We start from the raw sequence: 17401 nt of genomic DNA on the forward strand, positions 1-17401 counted from the left end.
GCACACTGCTGGTAGCAAAGAGCAAAAGATGAAAATAAATGTATACTCAATTATAGCTAGAAAGGCCAGAAGTGGAGAAGTAAAGAACACTGTGTAAGCTGCAGAAAAGGGCAATCTGGCTCTTTTGGTCTTGGCCACAAAGGTGTCAAAATGTCAAAACCAGCTACAAGAGTTCCTCCATGGAGAATCAGTTTAGGAGCTGGGGTAGAAGGAATACAGGGTAAGGTGTCCAGAGAGCTGTGCCAACCTCATGCAACCAGAGTACTACTAATATCATAAAAGGACAGCAAACACAGGAATGCGGTAAATAGCTAGCTATGGTAGGATCAGAAACTGGATTTTACATAAGCTGGATTAGTTATGCTTCCTGTATTCTCCTATTTCCTCTCCGGATTTAGTCAAGAACAAAACACTGGAAGTTCAGTCTGTGTCAGCCAGGCCAAGTGCAATGAAGGAGGGGTTTTGGGCCCAAGTGTCAAAGTGGAAATCACAAACTACAAGAGGCAGAATACAGATGGGCGTGGAAACCAAAGCCAGGAACCCCCAGTGGAAAGGTCAATCCTTGCTGCTCTTGGAGCCTAGTTTGTCTGTCTTCCCCTCTGGACATTTCTCTTGAAGAACTAAAAATCCTAGAGGTTCTAAGTTTGGTTTTAATGAAGAAGACAGCTATTCCCAACAGGATATCATAACCAAATCCACTCTTTTATTGACTCAGCAATGGGTCCTGGGTACCGACTCCAGGTACAGCACTGTGAGAAGCCTGTCCCACAGTACGTACTAATGGCGGCTGCCATCCCCAAAGGAAGACACTGCATTTGAATAACTCTCTGTGACCAATTATGTATTAAGTGGTGAAGAGAAGGAATGTCTTCAGCACTTAGTGTGAGAAGAGGTCTGAATGGGTGAAAATGGCAGGGCAGGGCTTTCTGGATGAAGGTGGGGAAGCTGTAGCACAATGGGGACAGGCTGGAACATGGAGGGAAGCAAGGAGACTGCTATGTCTGGCTTTTCTGCTACATTATACATTCTATGAGGGCAGGGGTTGCTTTTTGCTCTTAATTACACCCTCAGCTCTGACCACCATGCTTATGATGTTTCAGTAATACACCGATGGTTACAGCTGAAAGAAAAAGCAAGGGTGAAGGATGAGGGGACAGGTTGTGTAAGAGTCCACAGAGGACCCGAACTGTTAGATTAATCAGTATGGACTTGATTCTCTGGTCCAGTCTTCCCAGGGAAAGCAGAGTCACAGATGAATTAACCTGACAATGGTCGTACCGGATTTCAGAGCAGAGTAGGAAGGCAGGGGTATTGATTCTACTGGGTTAGACGTGAAGCAGTGAGGGCACAGACCAGAGAGGTGGCAGGGAAAAGGGAAGGGGTGAATACCAACAGACCATGGGGAAGGACCGAGCAGTAAAATCGAGGAGGCAAGAGTCCTTGAGCTTGGGTTCCTAGAAGACATCTTTTCTCATTCATGCCTATTTCTTCTCTCCTAAATATCCATTCTTTTAACTTCAAGTACCACTTACACTCGTATGGGTCATATATCCAGGTCAATTTTCACATGAACTCTAGAATTTACATGAACAGTGGAATTCTGGCCATCTCATGCTCATCAATATGCCCTCTAACACAATATCATCTTGCCCGAAGCTAGTTCATTAGTTGGAGTAGCTCTTTCTCTTTAAAGAGAAGAGGAAGAGGGTAGCACCAAGGATTAGTGCAGAGTCAGGCTGTTTGTGGACGAGAGTGCATTTGAGAGCCAACAAGAGGTGGTCATGATTTCCGAATTCTATCTTAAATTCAATGGTATAAGTTTTAAGTAACTTGTGCTGTGTGACCTGTCTTTTCTAGATTATAGAAATCCGTGTAGAGAAGGATGAATCAGACAACGAAGGTAACTGATGGATGGTACCCTGGGACTAGGGATAGAGCCAATGGGACAAGAGAATTTAGCAGTGAAGGTGGCCCCGAAATAGACAACCGTGGAGACCAAGCCAGGAGGAATCCAGCTGGCCTGGAGAGCCACGCACTGAGGCACATGCGGGATCAAATTTAAGATGGGGGTAAAAATACATTCCATGAGTTTGGGGGAAATCGGAGAAATTACCGATAAATTCTGATCTGTTTTGCATAAAAAAACAGTAAAACTTATCTTTTTATAAGTCAGATTCCACAGTACCATAATTTCCTAAGTTTTAAATTGATGAATAAGAGCAAAAAAAAAAAAAAAGAGGCAAGTTAACAAAATAATTTTAAAAATTGATACCTGAAGAATTTGGTCTCCAGTAAAAAGTCTTCCATCTTTGGCGATCACCCCATGCCGACAGATTTCCTGGATAACAATGTTGATCAGTGGCGTTTCATTGCTGCCACAATGCTAATTCCTAGCATTGTGGAATATAAGGATTAGACCGGTGAATTTCAATTGTAGTAATTTCAACTTCCAGTAAGCTAACTGGCTGTTGCATAGCTGCCAAGTTAAAAATGAGAGAGAGAAAAATAGGTGGAAAGTAAAAACGTTTTATATTTTTATTATCTTCAGGTAAGTAAGTTATCATCTATCATTAATGATGACCTTATGTTAAGAGATGATTAATAACAAAGCAATACCACGGGATAAGAAAAATAGAATGACAAAAACACCAATAGGTAAGATTAGCAAAACACCTCCTCTTCGAAAGGTGATCAGTAAATAATCAACAAATAACTACTATGCATCAGATCACTAGGGACCACACAGTAATCTGATAAAGAAATATACAGAAAATATCATCTTGTCCTAATTGATCAGAGAAAGTTTGACCCATGAAACAGCTGTAAACAGTGTAAGGCAGTACATATGAAATAAAAAAGACAAACTCTGTGACATACAATCACCGTAGTGGTTGACAAAGTAACCACATTAAGCAAGAAGAGGAGGGTCTTGATCTGAGCAGTAGGAGATAGAAGAATTGTTATAGCCATGGCTGGGAAAACTGGGATTTATAGAAAAATTGGAATTTTCATAAGAGATAAGCCTATTTAAAAGTAAGACAACAGGCCAACTACTAAGATATGCCCAAGATCTATGACTAGAGGTTTTCTGCCTGTTTTCTGGTGGGTCATGTAGACAGATCAGTGGCTGCTACCAGAGGACAGCAATAGACACATGGCCTTGGGAGTCAGATACATACCCAGCCATTTCCTGGCTCTCAGACTTTGACCAATGACTCTCTGAATAAGTTTCCTCATCATTAAAAAAAAAATCCAGTATTGGTACAAGCATTTAATAAGTTAATATATGTAAAATGCTTGGCACAGTGCTGACACAGAATAAGCACTTAGGCTGAGGTATTATTTCTGTTCTTCTTGATTCTGTGGATTTCTTAGTCAAGACGCAACAGACTTCAAACAAACAAACAAAAGAAGCCTGCTGATGACCAGTGAATTTGTGGACTACAACAGAAGAGGGGGAGGGGGAAGGATAAGCCTCAAGGTAAGACTCGCTTTCTGTTTCTAACCGGCAAACTGTTAGACTTGTACACTTAAAGGGTGAATATGTGATACGTGAAGCATATCTCAGTAAAATTATTTGTTGAAGAGAAAAACAACAACAACAACACCCCATGTAGGGAAAGTAATAGGGAGTAGTGAGAAGAAAGGAAATATCTGATTTGAAAACAGATGAAAAGCAAAAGCAAGGTGAAGAGCACATACTGTCAGTGGCCGTGTTCTCCTCGAAGGTGGGGTTGTCCAGGCCAGGCTCCTCAGGCCACGGGGGCAGAGACGCTGATATCAAGCTGCGCTCAGCAGGTGCTGTGCCTGTCCCTGAGCAGTCCGTTTCGAGGGATAAAGTACCTGGAAGATCTATTACAGTGGTTCCGTTCTCATTCTCAATCTCTGTCTGAGCTTTATCACTTTTCTGCCTTTCTAGGGCAAGTCTCCGATGAGAAGCTCCAGGACATCTAGAAAGAGAGCTTTAGGGGGTTCCCAGATGATTTGAAAGGAAAAGTGATTGACAGCTTGTGCCCCAACAACAGAATAGCCACTGCTTCATTGCCAAACTCACCTAGAGGTAATCCACACGTGGTATGTAATTCTGATTTTAACCTCTGCTCAAACTAAGTTCCTACCACACTGTGTAGCAAACTTTAAAAAGGTGTTGGCACAAATAGTGGCTTTGTGTGTGTCTCAAGAAATACTTCAATAAAAACCTGTATTCAGATAGATAGTAGTCCCAGAAATACACCAGCACAGTTGACAGTACACTGCAAATACTATTCTGAGATCCTGATTTCATAACCCCCTTTTCACAGAGACGGCTTAACTCCTTAACAGGAGTGGAAACAGCAGTCTTCTTCCACAATGTGCTCCTGCATCCAGACTTGGACCTTGAGTGACACTGTTCCTTTCCAATCTCAGGGCCAAGGGTACACATTCATTTATTAGTGAGAAGCAATACATCTGAGGCTCTGCCACTTGCAGAAAAGCAGAGCAAAGGCTCAAGAGGCTGCGTATGGTGGGTGGCGGTCTTATGTCTAGGGCTGCAGACTTCATTCAATGATGGTGTTTTTTAAAATCTCAAATTTCATGAAAAATCAAGTATAGGATTAATTTATTAAAAACTGGAAGCTATCCCTTAGCTGTAAAAGTAATGAATTTCACCTCACAAACTAAAGATAAGTTGTGGGTTTCAAGTTCTTGAAAAGGATTGCTACGGAATTTCTTTATTCAGCTTTTTCTCATTCCCGGTTTCCTCATCACCTTATGAAGAAAGAGGACACATGATTTTCCTTCTGCACTGTTGTGCCGCACTCCAAGAAATGTTCCTGCAAGGACCTGACAAGTAACTTGGAATATTGTATCACTGAGAAAAATGATTTTTGTCAAGTAAGTAGATTGCATGAGAAATGCATTTTAAAACTATTTCATTCAATAAAAAAATGGTGACAAAAAGTGGATCATAAAAAAATACTTGAGACTAAAAATATAGGGAAAGATGCAATTCCCCAAATGCATATCACACACTGGTATCCATATGCATAACAGCCAGTCTTCGATGGAGAAACAGACTAGGAACAGGAAGTGGGAAGGAAACATAAGCAGAATGTGCACAGCTGGGAAAGAGCCTAGCTAACAACGACAAAATCCTACAAACTAAGTAACTCTAAAGCCCCTCTTCTCTTATCCAAGAATAAATTTAAAACTGGACCCTGAAGTTGTTAGAAAGGTAAAGAACCAGGTATCCTTACATCCCAATGGGACAGCAAATTGCTAAGAGGGACTAAAGACAGGTATTTCATGCGATATCACAGAGAACTATGGAAGAACGCATTCATCCAGCACTCAGGAAGGTTACAGAGGACTGCGCAACACCCACCTTTAAACAGATGGGCAGCTGCGCACACAGAGACAGAACAACTAGCCAGGAGGAGACGATGAGAGAAAGACTTCAAACTACACAAGGGAGGCAAGAGTGTCAACAAAGAAAAAATGACCAGTAGTGCAAATGCCATGAAAGAGGCCAATGAGATAAGACCCAAAAAGCATTACTTTGCTTTGGCAGTTAAAAGGTCATGGTAACCTCAGAGAGAACACCTTCGGTGATGAGGGCAGAAGCCCAGACTATGGTACAAGCATTTCTGTTCACACCGTGTATGCCTTCTATTAAAAACTGCACACTAAAATTTACTGGGCTTGAGGGGAAATGAGGATTGGGACAGACCATTCACAACCTGGGCATCTAGGGCATGGCTGCAATGGGAACGGGCTTGCTCTGAAAATGTTCTAAAAATTCGATTGTGATGATGCCTGCAGACTTCAGGGAGTATCCTCAATAACACTGACTTGCACATCTTAAAAACAGATGACTTGTATGGTGGGTGAAATATACCTCAAAAGAAATGTTTTAAAAGACAATTAGGGAATGAGTAAATCAGAGCAGGCCTGGAAAAAAGCTCTTGGCCACAGACAGCTCAAAGCCATGGTTCCTCCAGTCTGTAAACATTTGGAACTAAAGAGAAAGGAAGACTCATTTGTTGAGTGTCTAATCTGTGCCAGTAATCGTGGAAAGACCTCTACATACCACATTTCATTGAATCCTCATAACCACTCTGTTAGCCCAGATGGGAAACTTGACACTTAACTAAGACAATGTCCCACAGCTATTAAGTTGCAAAGTCAAAATACAAACTCAGAGCTGATGCCAAAGACATCTGCTCTTTCCACTACATCATGCTAAATTCATTCTTTTTTTTCTCTTTAAGATTATTATTTGAGAGAGAGAGAGAGAGAGAGAGAGCAAAGAGAGAGCAGGGGAGGGGCAGACAGAGTGTGGCAGAGACAGAGGGAAAGAGAATCTTTAGCAGACTTCTGTGCTGAGTGTGGAGCCCGATGAGGGGCTGATCCCAGGACCCTGAGATCTGGATCTGAGCCGAAACCAAGAGGTGAAAACTTAATTGACTGAGGCAACCAGGTGCGCCTTTCCTAAATTCATTCTTATGGAGTTCTTTTTCTAAGGCAAAGTGAATTTGTTCCACAAAGTGGAGTCCAGAAACACAATCAGAGAATATGAGAAAGTTCTTAGTGAAGGTTTCATTCAGAGGATCAGTTCTACAAGTGTTGATACTTGTGTGTTTCTATTTACGGAGGGAATCTAAAATAAAGGAATCCTTTAACATCATAGAAATGATCTCTGCCCATTCTGTGATAATGTTTTCTGAAGTTATTCAAGACTTCGATAAGAGATTTGCTTAAAATCATTATCTCGGAATATCATTTGCTTCTGAAGAACATATTGTACTTTTCTTACGTATGATAAGTCATTGTCATTACGTGGTTGTCAGTTTGACATGGAAGAAGTACACATTACATGCTGTTCATTTCTAGTGACACGAAGCTACTTTCTAGCCTTGTTTAATTTATGGCACCTTAACTTGAACTGTTTAGAGTTTATCTGGCAAAAGGAAACATTCCCATTTTTTTTCCCAGGGGACACTTCTGAAATCTTACTTAAGCTACATTGCCAATTTTGTTGCAAAGGTGTTTCATATTTTAGCCAAACTTTTTTTTTAAGATTTTATTTATTTATTTGACAGACAGAGATCACAAGTAGGCAGAGAAGCGGGCAGAGAGAGAGGAGGAAGCAGGCTCCCCAATGAGCAGAAAGCCCTATGCGGGGCTTGATCTCAGGACCCTGGGATCATGACCTGAGCCGAAGACAGAGGCTTTAACCCACTGAGCCACCCAGGTGCCCCGCCAAACATTTTTATAGAAAGAATTCAGAATTATTTTACACATTAAGATGGTTGCTGTAAATGGCCTATGTCTCCTACTTAGAAGTAGAGGTTTATTGTATAACAAATAGAAGGTACTGACATTTTATAAAGATCTCATTGTCAAAATTTTTTTAATAAAAGTGAAAAGGTTTGGTTCACTCTTTTTCTGGATTCTACCATATCCACATCTGTTTCATGATTAAATGAATGCTTTGGGGGGAAAAAAGAATAAAAATAGAAAAGAAATGCATGTAACATTTAATTAGATGGGAGTAGGCATGTATTGACAAAATGTGGGCAGAAAGGGAGCTCTGAGACAGGGGGCTGCCCCTTAAAAAGGACACTGTGACTTGCCATAGACTGAGGGCTATACTGCCCTAGTATACTGCTACACTACCTAGGAAGGTATCTCTGTATACTGGTGTGTCTTTTAACTATCTTAAATAAAGCCAGAAGGCTCGTACAGCAAGCAGAGCCAAATTTTCCTTTCCTGCTGAAGGTTATGCTTGTATTCCCACTATTCTGGCTCTCTTCAGGAAGAAAATTACATTGAACTAACTTGATGTAAGATATAGTAGTGTCAGATTAAAAGATTTCACTCATAGGGGATTTAAGAAACAAAATATAGGGGAACATAGGGAAAGGGGGAAAAAAAGAGAAGGAGGTGAAACACAGGAGACTTAATGACAGAGAACAAACTGAGGGTTGATGGAGAGAGGTGAGTGGGGGATTGGTTAAATGGGTGATGAGGATTAAGGAGGGCATTTGCTGTGTTGAGTGCTGGATGTTATATGTAAGTGATGAATCACTAAATTGTACTCTGAAACCAATTATTACACTACATGTTAACTACCTAGAATTTAAATAAAAAAATAAAAAATAAATAAGTGATGGGTACTAAAAGGGCACTTTCAATAAGCACAGGTTGTTGTATTGAAGTGCCAAATCACTATATTGTACACCTGAAATTAAAACTACACTATATGTTAACTAACTAGAATTCCAATAAAAATGCACAAAAATAGAAAATAAAAAGAATATCTGAAAATCCTCTTCTCCATAAAGGAATGAGAACTCTGGCAAAAATCATCAGAACCAACTCTTTCTGAGCTCTGGAAATTAGTCAAAGTTCTGTAGCAATCTGGAGTGCATTTATTCAAAGAAAATGATGGAATCTCTATCTTCAGAGACCTTATTAAAAATGTCTAGCATTCAGTACAAAATTAAGACACATGCAAAGAAACAAGGATGTATGGCCCATATATACTGAAAAAAAAATAGCAGAAACTTTATCCCTGTAGAAGCCTAGACATTGATCTTAGCAGACAATGACTTATATCAGGCATTACAAATATGTTCAAAGAACAGACAAAATCATTCCTAAAGGAAATTCCTAAAGGAAAACATATGAATGATGTCTCACCAAATAAAAATGTCAATAAAGAAATATAAGTTATAGTAAAGAACCTAATAGAAATCCTGGAGTTTAAAAGTATAATAAAGAAAATAAATTCACAACACATTTGAACAGGCAGAAGAAAGAATCCATGAACTCAAAGATATGTCAATTGAGATTACCCAGTCTCAGGAACAAAAAGAAAAACAATGAGGTTTAAAAAAAAAAAAAAAGATAGACTCTCAAGGACACTAACAAGAGTATTGATATATGGAGAATTGGAATCCCACAAAAATGGCATATGTCACTTTTGAGAGAGAAGAGGGCAAAAGAATATTTGAAGACATAACCAAAATCTTGCTGAATTTGATGAATCTTGAAAGCAGCAAGAGAAAAATACCTCATATCACATACAACTGAACCTCAGTAAGACTGACAACTGATTTCTCTTCAGAAACCATGGATGCTAGGAGGCTGTGGTAAACACAAAGTGCTAAACAAACACTGTCCAAGAAGCCTATAGCCAGAAAAAAACATCCTTCAAAAACAGGAGAAATGAAGACATTCCCAGATGAAAAGTTTGTTGCTATCAGACCTGCCCTACAAAAAAAATATGAAAGGAAGTCTTTCAGGCTGCTATGGAAGGTACTTAGTACCTCATATCCACATGAAGAAATGAGCGCTGGTAAGGGTAACTACACAAACAGAAAAGCATACAAGTAGTTTTGGGGAGCACCTGGGTGGCTCAGTTGTTAAGCGGCTGCCTTCAGGCTCAGGTCATGATCTCAGGGTCCCAAGATCCAGCCCCACATGGGGCTTCTCAGCGGGAAGCCTGCTTCTCCCTGTCCCACTCCCCATGCTTGGGTTCCCTCTCTCACAGTCTCTGTGAAATAAATAAATAAAATCTTGAAAAAAAAAGTAGTTTTTGTTTCATGACTACTTTTTTATTTTATCTGATTTAAAAGACAACTGCAAAAAGAAATAATTATATTGTTTTGATGGGTATATAATGTATAAAGATATAATTTGTATAACATCAACAGCACAAAAAATGGGGAAGAAACAAGCAATCTATGAGCTAAGTTTCTGTACTCTAGTGATATTAAGTTTGTATTAATCTAAACTAGACTGTTATAAATTAAGATGTTAATTATAATCCCCAGGGCAACCACTAAGAAAACAATTAAAATATATATGTAAACAGAAATGATGAAGGAATTAAAAGGGAATACTAGAAAATACATAAAAATACAAAAGAAGGAAGTATTGGAAGAACAGAGAAACAAAAAAATGACAGAATAGCAAAATGGCAGACATAAATCCTGCCTGATCAGTAATATTAATAAATACAATAAATTTATAAATACAAATAATATAATAAATATATTTAAATATAAATTAAATACTCCACTGAAAAGTTAATGATTGGCAGAATGGATAAAAAAATAAAAAATCCAACTGTAAGTGTTGTAAGAGACACACACAAAGACACATATAGGTCAAAATTAAAAGAAGAATAAAAGGTATACCATGCAAATAATAACCTAAAGACAGCTGAGTAGGTATACTAATTTTAGACAAAACAGACTTTGAGCCAAAAATTTGTTTCTAGGGGTGCCTGGGTGGCTCAGTGGGTTAAGCCTCTGCCTTTGGCACAGGTCATGATATCAGGGTCCTGGGATTGAGCCCTGCACAAGGCTCTCTGCTCAGCAGGGAGCCTGCTTTCCCCTCTCTTGCTCTGCCTGCCTCCCTGCCTACTTGTGATGTCTCTGTCTGCCAAATAAACAAACAAAAAAAAAATCTTTAAAAAAAATGTTTCTACCAACCAACATTTTACAGTGATGAAAATGTTCAATCTATCAAGAAGCTGTAACAATTATAAATGTAACTAACAAAAGACATGCAAAGTCCATAAAGGAAAAAAATGACAGAATTAACGGAGAAATAGAAAATTCAACAATAATAGTTTAGGACTTCAATGCCACACTTGCAATAATGGATTGAACCCTTATGGCCAGATAAGAACAGGGAAAGAAGAACAGGGAAAGACTTTAAGAACACTATGAATCAACCAGACCCAACGGGACATCTATAGAACACTCCGCCCATCAAGAGCATAAATGCATTCTTCCTCAGTAAACATGAAGCATTTTCCAGGGTAGACCATGTGCTAGGTCATTAAAAAAAAAAAATCCTTAATTAAATTTAAATGACTGAATTACACATAGCATGTTCTCTAATCACGATTAAATAAAAATGGATCAATGACCATAAAAGTCTTAGAAGAAAACAGGCACAAATCTTTGTGACCTTGGATTAAGCATTGATTTCTTGGCCATGACACCAAAAGTATAAGCAAACAAAGAAAACACAGAGAAACTGGACTTCATAAGTTTAAACACATCTGTCCTTCAAAGAGCATAGGAAAGTGAAAGGACAATCAACAGAACAAAAGAAAACATTTGCAAATGATATATTTAATAAGGTTCTAGTATCCAAATATATACAGGATGCTTACAACTTACAAAAAAAAAAAAAAAACATTATGAAAATCAACTACTGATGCTGAGCATTTATTTACCTGTTTATTGGCCATTTAAATAATCTTCTTTGGAGAAATATCTATTCAAAATTGTGGATTACTTGCTTTTTCAATGAGTTGTAAAAATTCTTTATATATGCTGGATACTCATACTCTCAAATGATTTGGAAATAGATAGATAGATAGATAGATAGATAGATATCTGCTTTTTACATTCTACATAAGAAAAGAATGCTGGCAAGAATGTTTGAACACAAACACGAACCAAAGGCAGATGCTTAATCAACTGAGCAACCCAGGCACCCCTGAAGTTCTAAGAGTTGATAAGGAACTTCTCAATTTCTTTCAAATGAGTGAGACTGTGTGTAGAGATGGCACAGTCAGAATAATCATATTCTGTGACTCATGGTATCACTCGGTTGCCTGTCTGGGTTGGTTTGAAAACATGGCTGCAAATGTTTGGCCTCCTTCCATCACAAAGTGAAGCCCAGGTCCCCTGTCCCATTGAATCTGAGTGGACTGCTTCAAACAGAGTGACAGCACAAGGGGTAATATGTGCCTTCAAGATTAGTTCATACAAAGCCCTCTAGCTTCTGCCACACTGAATGTCACATAAAAACTTGAAATACCCTGAGGGTGCCATGCTGGAAAGCCACCTGTAGGCTTTCCTAGCTGAGCCAGAACCTCTGGTTTTCTCCACCAGGGTGCTGGACGAGTGAATGAAGAAACCATCTTGGAAGTAGATTCTCTAGTTCCAAATGTTTTGGTCCTTGGCTTTCAGTTCTTCCCCGCTGTGGTCCAGATTACACATAACAGGGACAAGTCATCCCTGCTGTGCCCTGTCTGAATTCCTGACTCACAGAATGCATGAGCAGAATCAAATGCTTGTTTTGTGTCACTACATTTGGGGTGGCTAGGTTCTCAGCAACCGATACTAGAACATAGATTAAACATTTAAATGAAGAAATGTTAGCTGAATGTCAGTTTTTAGCAAAGAGATTCAAAGACTAGTAAAGACAATTCACAAGCCAGCATTAGATTCTAATTTGCACTCCACTTGCAGAGACTACTTAACATCAACATTTTTACTGAAAACTAGAGAAAGGTCAGGCTGTTCCACCCATGTCTACTCCAATGAGATAGAAAAATTACACTTTGTAATTTGCCTTTTTATTTTTCACAGTCAATAACCATTCTTGGCTGTTTATATCAAGCCAGTCACTCACCTTTTCAAATCATTCACCTTTTTCAATGTATCCTTCACTAGATAGGCCTGAGGTGCTTTGGAAATGACTAAACAAGTAGCTCAAATATTAACAAGCTTGCTTGGAAAATGCAACTTGCAATTGGACATGAATGCTTAGCCTTTACCAACCTACAAATGAAAGGACAGTGTTTTGTTCCCAAGTTTTTACATCACCAACATAAACTGCTTGATCCAAAATACTAATGATACATCAATTACACATTAAATTCTTGTAGGCATATTAGTTAAGTGAATATTCCTAAAAATCCGTGCAACGTTTACCTCACTGCTCTCAAAATAATTGGTAACTGAACTGAGACTTTGTTCAGTTCTTCTAACATCCTCTAACTGATATTCATAAAAGAGTCAAAGAAAACTATTCCCTAAAAAAAATAGTCCAACTGAGAGAAATAAGGCAAGCCTAAGATATTCCTCAACCTCAGAAAGCAGAACCCACCCAGAATACCACATTCAAAAGTCTGGTGTCGATTTGTACAAGGTCTCTGCTGTCATGCTGTCATGCTCAGATCCTACACCTGCTGGTGACCAAGGACACAAGGAAACCTAAGGCCATAAGCACTTTCACAAGTCTCTGTATCTACCCTACACTTTTTCTTAGCTCTTACTAGATAATACAGCTTAGATTTAAACAATTTTTCTATAAATCTTCATGTTTCTGACACGGTAAAAACATCTTGTTCTTTCTCATAAATCTTAACTATTTCTAATGAGTATCCTCATTTTATAACACTGATATTTAGGAATAGAAGGACCACATATACACATGTCTACAGGAAACTTACTACCACGTAGTAGTAAGGAACATGATTGGACCTGTGGTCAAGTCAGCACAGTATATCAGAATTGTAAATAAAAGTATTAGAAGTTTAGGCCTAACTATACCATTAACTAGCTCTAAAGCTTTGTGATTCAGTTTCCTGATTTGTAAAGTGAGGGGATGAAGTTAGATAATCTCCATCAATTCTATGATACCTCATATATTCTACTGTGACTTTTTCACAGCAATCCTAGCTTTCTATTGCACAAGTGGCTGAACTCTGAAATCCAGAAATCAATACATTTATTTCTGTCATATTATGGGATTCTTCATACATAAGACATAGAGATATATTTTGACCTTTCCTAAGGGTATAAATAATTCTAAAATCCAAGTCTTTCATTAATGTCAAATTATAAAACTCACTAATTGGCTCAATAAATTACTTAAGCTTTTAATAAAAAGCTTTATTAGAATAAAAATGCCCATTGAATGCTTTAAATTTTCCAACCCCTAGCTCTTATTCAGTCTAGTCCTTGAACACAGAATCTTTATAAGATCCTAGCAAATAAAATAATGTACCCTCATTTCCATGTTGCAACCAAACTACTGTTTGTGCTGTCTGCATAATATCCCATGGAGTTGATGTACTATGGTAGTTTTAACCCTTCCCTACTGTTAATTAGATCAACTCCAATTTATTGAACTATGCACAATGCTGCAGTGAACACATCTTTATACATAATTTTTCCCTCATTTGGATTATTTCCTTAGGATAATAAGCTACATCAAAGGATACTCACATTCACTTTTTGAAACAAACTGCTAAACTGCCTTGGAAAAAAGTCTATCACTACACCCTGCTGCCCACATGAATGTAATCGCTTCATGTTATACCAGCAAAAATATTAGTAGGTACTTCTTCACTGTAGTTTCTGTATCTATGTTTTTGATAAATTGTCATGTAAAAATGTTGTTCCACAGAACTTATTTGCGTGTTTCTTGTATCTGATTTGTCCATTTACTTACTGATGTCTTGGTACTCTTCAGGAAGTTTTGGTTTGACCAACCTTTTTATAAACCCTAGACTTTACTTCTCTTCCCTTTATATTTTGTGCTTACCTGTTTTTAAGATGTGCCTCCAGATCACAGCGTTGCATGACATCTTGGCACACTGAAGAAAATGGACATAACACTAATAATTTACCCAGAAGCTTATGAACTAGAATACTGGACTTCTTTCACAACTTAAAGTGGAGTCTTTTCAGTCCAATAGACAAAAATCCTTCTCCTGTAAGAAGTTTTTGAGGCACTTTCAGCAGAACGTGTGTCCACAGGGGGTGTCTAGTGGCTGCAACAGAGGCTGAAGGCAAATATGGCAGACCAGGTCGTCATCTACTTCATTGTGGTAATTGTATAAATGGTTCTCTCTTGTCCAGTGCTGCTGGCCACATTCAAAACACAGAGGATTGAAGGAGGAGGAGGAGGGCTGCTCCACAGACACAATCTCATTACTTGTTGTTCCCATTTTGAATCAATCAAAGCAGTTTCTGTATCTTCATATGTTAGACTTTCACTTCACGTATGGTTTCCTTTGATGAGCAATGATGTATCTGACTAAAATCAAGGTTTTTCTAGATAAACAAAACAAACCACAACTGTAATTAGCATCAGTCAAGAGGGGCTGAAAGTCATCGATACCATATTACTTAGTTAACTTCTTTTTTAGGTTAAAAAATAAAATAAAATTTAGATCAGGTGATAAATTAGTCATAAAATCCTAACAAATTAACTAATTTGCTAGCTGATTAAACTTGCAAAGCTTAACTTGCTACAAACCTGCTACAACCTGGCTACAACATTGCCAAGTTCTTGGTGAAAGAAGAACTTGTGATTAAAAGCAAAGATGCTGCATATGGTGTGACTTAAGAGAATCAATCCGTTTTACAGACTGAAATCCTCCAATACTTCGCTGCTCAACGGTAGTTTTTAAAGCCAATTAATCTACACAGCATGCTAATAATGCAAATTGAGGTATATTATGCGATACATTTGCATCTGTCATCCCAGTCATGGTTCTTTGCTTCTCATTTTCTGCATTTACATTGCCAGACCAAAGGCTGCATCTTTGAAATGTTGTCTCCAGGATAATTCAGTGTCTATTTAAAAAAATGACCTTTGCCCTGTACTATGTTTGGAAAAAATGGATTTCAAAATAGGTATGATTTAAATATTCTCTATGTAGCCCAGATTAGAGAAAGATAAACTACACAGCATATATAGATAACATCTGTGCAAACTCCGTAAAGTGCAGTACTACTTTATAGCATTAGGGAAAAAGCCCACTGTCATTCAATTAAATTGGTAGAGTGTGTTATAAATTATAATTCCACCTCGTATTATTCAACACTTTGATCTGTTCTTGCTTACTCAAAACGGCAGTTTGTGTGTGCGTGTGTGTCTGTCTCCTGTCCAACTACAGAAGGCTCTCAAAGCCATACCCCCCCACCCCTAGGTCATGCACCTCTAGCAAGGAATGCTGCCCTCAGGTTCCCCAGCAGCACCAGGGCTTAAAAATCAACTCCAGAGGCAGCAGCTGTCTATAGTCACCCTTCAGTAAATATTTACAGTCTCTAGTATGACTCTACATTGAATAAGGAGACAGGAGAGGTAGGGAGAGGACAATTAAGAAAACCCAATATTTAAAATTCAGCGTACTCCAAGAAATCCCTGCACAGGAGGCTGTTATGTGAATACAGAGAAAGATGAGGAGAACTGGTCATCTAACTCAAGTTTGGCTTTATAGTCGGAAATACTTTCAAAAGGGGAAAAGCGCGCACTGCTATGTTGTGTGACAGGACGTCAGCCAGGTGGAACCAGACAAGGGCCCCTCTGTGGAGCCTCAAGGGCTTCAGAGCACCTGGCACGCTTCCCTAGTATGCTGCAGGGAAGCACAACACCTTCAGGCTGCGGGAATCATCAAACCTGGGCCTCCAGCCACAAGAGCGGAAGAGGCAGACACCAAGTCAATGCTCCCAATGGATGTTTCAATGAGAAAATTCTCTTCCCATCACACATCCATATTTACCACTTTGTTTATCCAGAGTATTTATTAGAAAAACAATATTAACATTTTAACAAAGTTAACAAGATGTGCCATGACTTATGAGCAGGTGGCCAGGATTCAAATGGGATGGCTGACCTTTGAGACACTGTTTTGAAAAATGACTTAATAAAATAACAAGAGGGGCACCTGGGTGGCTCAGTGGGTTAAGCTGCTGCCTTCGGCTCAGGTCATGATCTCGGGGTCCTGGGATCGAGTCCTGCATCGGCTTCTCTGCTCAGTGGGGAGCCTGCTTCCCTCTCTCTCTCTGCCTGCCTCTCTGCCTCCTTGTGATCTCTGCCGGTCAAATAAATTAATTAATTAAATCTTGAAAAATAAAATAAAATAAAATAAAATAAAATAAAATAACAAGAGCAGTCTATGAGCTAAACTCCTATTGTACCAACATTAAGAGAGCAAATGTAACTCACAAGCCTTGTTCTTTACCCTCTGGGCACCATAACTTTTCAAACTTCAGTGCAAGGCATGTGAGATTAAGGAGAGAAACAGCATTTAACCCAGACAAAGTATTTTAATACAGAATGTCTACAGACTCTAATTCCAGTCAGCAAGAAAACTCACATATCCTTTGCTCTTCTTTCTTTGTGATAGTGTTTATTCTAATTTTTCTTTTTCTCAAGAAAATATACTGCAATTCAAGCCTCCCACATAATGACTAAGAAAGCATTTCTCTTGACTATTATGTTTTAGCTATTTTTTTAATCTCTAAATAACTTTGAGTTCTTTATCACAAAATCTTTTCATGAGGAAAAATAACATGTTCCCAGTTAAAATACCAAATAACAACTGTATTATTTTCCACCCCCAAGATACCTCTGTTACCATAACACAAAAATTAAGTGAAAAATCACCCTGTGTAGATCACTAGCATGTGCTCATGCGTACTGACTGCAGAACTGCCAGGCTGTGCAGCGCAAGTACAGAAGAACACATACTCTGGAGGAAGTCTGGGAGGGTTCAAACCTTTGCTCTGCCACTTAATGAGCTCTGTGACCTTTCTAAATGTCTCTGTTTCCTCCTCGTGTGTAAAATGTAAAATGGGGGTAACCATGG

At 38.6% G+C, this 17401-nt stretch overlaps 1 pseudogene across 1 annotated transcript in view; it reads right to left on the reverse strand.

Annotated features, from left to right (window-relative positions):
* The window catches only part of LOC309848748 (ligand of Numb protein X 2-like), a 28591-nt pseudogene extending 13839 nt beyond the window's left edge, over nucleotides 1-14752 (reverse strand). The window contains exons 1-3 of the transcript XR_014316575.1: nucleotides 14347-14752; nucleotides 3703-3950; nucleotides 2273-2476 (exon numbers count right to left, since the gene is read on the reverse strand). The product of XR_014316575.1 is annotated as a ligand of Numb protein X 2-like (transcript). The remainder of the gene's footprint in view (nucleotides 1-2272; nucleotides 2477-3702; nucleotides 3951-14346) is intronic.
* Between the last annotated feature and the right edge of the window lie 2649 nt (nucleotides 14753-17401).

Source organism: Mustela nivalis (genome assembly GCF_964662115.1).
Source record: "Mustela nivalis genome assembly, chromosome: 15".
Taxonomy (NCBI): Eukaryota; Metazoa; Chordata; class Mammalia; order Carnivora; family Mustelidae; genus Mustela; species Mustela nivalis.